Genomic DNA, 3,050 nt, shown 5'->3' with positions numbered 1-3,050 from the left:
TACTTTATTTAGGCCATGTTTGGCTGCCATGAAATTTTTTCCATGATTCTAGCTTAACAGGTGGCGGGAGGCAGGTGGGAAATGTAGAGATGCTAGAGGGCATGAGGGTGGAGAGGGTGACAAAAGGCTGAAAAAACAAGGAAAAGAAAAACTCTAATCAAAATACAATTTATTTTGGGGAATGATAAATCGACCCCAGATATCTCAAATCGACCCCTTTTAACGTAAAACGTTAGGGTGTGTGAGTTGTACACTTGTACATGGGGGTCGATTTATCACTGCCCTTTATTTTTTCCCTACTATTACTGCTTGAATCCTGTTGAGGGCAAGAATGGGTCCCTCCGGCCTAGCTTCCGCAAAGAGATGGCCGTCTATGTAATCTTGGGGATGATCTACACTCACAAACAAGTGTCAGGAATCCCCAGAGTTGGAACTCCGAGTAAACCCTTTGACACTCAAGTCAGTTTAAGGCCACATATGGAGCTAGACAGTTGTGCGTACCTAGCCGGTCCCCTCTTTAGAGTGTGAGTTTCCCTTTTTGTAGGTAGAGGTTCTGTGACTCGGGGGTGAAGGTGGTGTAGAGACATGGTGATTGCTGGCATTCGTGCCTATATCGGTGCCGCCGGCCTGTCCTGTTGTTACAACGATGATTCTGATGACAAGATGTTTTAGGGTGGTGTCATGATTGATATTAACACAGCTCTAAGTCTCTAACCCATGAGTTCCATGGTGATGTATGATTGTCGGGTGAGGCAGTGCGTGGTCTTCGGAGGTGTCGTGTTGGCCGGAGATACCTGGTTGGAGGTGTCGTGTTGGCCGGAGATACCTGGTTGGCTAGAAGATCCTTGAAAATGTCATTTGAATTATTCTAAAAGCATAATTTTTTGCCCTTTTTTTTTGCTTTTGTATTTTTATAAAAACTTCAAAAAACAAGGCTCTAATTCTTTTTGGAAAAAAAACCCATAAGTTTTGAATTGACAGTAGATCTTTCATTAAAAAAAGGATTTAATCTTTTAAAAATATTCAGAAAATTTTCTAAAAATTGAAACAGTTCAACTATTTCATAATAATTTTGACTGGTTTTTGTTATAGAAAAATTTCATATGAAATAATCTAAAAGCATGAATTTTTTCCCTTTTTTTGCTTTTGTATTCTTATAAAAATATCTTTGTCGTTGCCATACGCTCATTGTAGATCATTGCGTCCTCTGCGCGGAGGCAGGTGAAACAATGGGTCATTTGCTTCTCCATTGTAAGTATTCTAGATCTGTTTAGGCTAAAATTCTAGACAGGATTGGAAACTTATAGGTCTTCCCAGTACATATAGCCGATCTCCTTGATTCTTGGGTTTTTATGCCCTGGCCTAGGAAAGGTTTGATCTTATAGAAGCTCGATCTATTGGGCTCTATTGGCCAATGGGAAGGAACAGAATGCTATCACATTCAAAAAACTTATCAGAAGCACCTCTTACTCTATTGAGAGGATCATTTCACTCATAATTTCTTGGGCTAGAATTCACTAGTGTTCCAAATTGTACTTGACCACAGAGATAAGGCAATGTCGGAGGCAGATATGCACGCGTACGGATTCTTAGGTGGAGAAGGCCCCTAGATGGATCCCCTTTGGTTGGGTGAAGGTAAATTTTGATGGCTCTACCGCTGGGAATCAAGACCCGACCGGCATTTGAGGGCTTATCAGAGACGAGACTGGTGATACCAAGTTGGGCCATCTCTGGGCCTATTGGTATCAAGGATTCTAACAAAGCTGAACTGAGGGCTGCTCTGTATGAGACTATTAGCTAGAGGATGAGAAAATATTATTGTCGAGGGTGACTCCCTTAATATAATAAGGTGGCTTGATGGGACGCACACCCCCCTTAGAGGTTTTTACTTTTTCGAGATGCTAGATGAGAAATTGGACACTGTGGCCGGTCACTCGGTTCGGTTCCAGAGGTGGCTAACGGGAAAACGGATAGGCATGCAGGGATTGACTTCTGGCCACCTACACTATGATTGCTCACTTGTAGTTTGCGTTCTTTATGTTTTCCTTGCATTCCCAACTCATCTATTTTTTTCATTAATAAATTATCATAATTTTAAGAGTAAAAAACTTCAAAAAACAAGGCCAAATTATTTTTGGCAAACAAAACAATAATTTTAGAAGGAATTTGCTAGCATCCATTGCAAAAGGTATTTCGCGGATAGTACGTTGCATGGCAGACCAGCCACACAGGCTCACTTTTCAGCGGCTTTTGTCTTCATTCATGAGGTGGCTGATCTGACATGCAACATACCATCCGTGAAATGCCTTTTGCGATGGACGCTGGCAAATCTCGTTTTTGAAAGCTTTGTTCTACTTTTGGGAAATGATAAATTTGCACCCCTAGGATGATTCGCACGCCTTTAGGATGAATTGACACCAAAAAAGCGTCAAAAAGTGTAAAAAGCGTTAGACTTTTAATGCTTTTTGATGTCAAGTCTGGTGTGAATCATCCTACAGGGGTGCGAATTTATCATCACCCGTTGCTTTTTCATAATTTTGGAAGACAAATTGGGAAATATGTTTTGCAATTAAGGACTTTCGGACAAAATCCCAAATAGAACCAAGCGATTCAGTAATTTTATGGAGGGCATGAACAGGTGTCTAATACTTACACTGAGTAACCAGTGTATGCATTCGTCAACACCGCCTCGTCAAGACTAGAGTCGGTTGTGTGATGTTGCACCCCCACCATCTCAAATGAAGTCCTAAAACCTAGTCAGAGATTAAACTTGGGGTACATACACTTATTATCTGGTGTATGCTCCTTGCCATGGATCATTTCAGTTACACACGTCCCTAGCCCCCTGCTTCTGACATGTTGGAAGACAAACAGACGAAACAAATGAATCCAAGCCAAAGATACTCAATTAAACGGTTATCCACGTCTCTAATGGGACAAAGTGGATGAACCCACTACTTCACGTCTTTTAATTAATTATTAAACCCTATTATGTTTTTTAATTCCACTTCCCACCTTCCTCAAAAGGGATTTGCTAGCGTCCATCGCAG

Source organism: Tasmannia lanceolata, unplaced genomic scaffold (genome assembly GCF_043159265.1).
Source record: "Tasmannia lanceolata isolate RefF3 unplaced genomic scaffold, GAP_Taslan_0.1 ptg000012l, whole genome shotgun sequence".
Classification (NCBI taxonomy): Eukaryota; Viridiplantae; Streptophyta; class Magnoliopsida; order Canellales; family Winteraceae; genus Tasmannia; species Tasmannia lanceolata.
The sequence above is the reverse complement of the archived record's forward strand: the minus strand, read 5'-3'. Positions refer to the sequence as shown.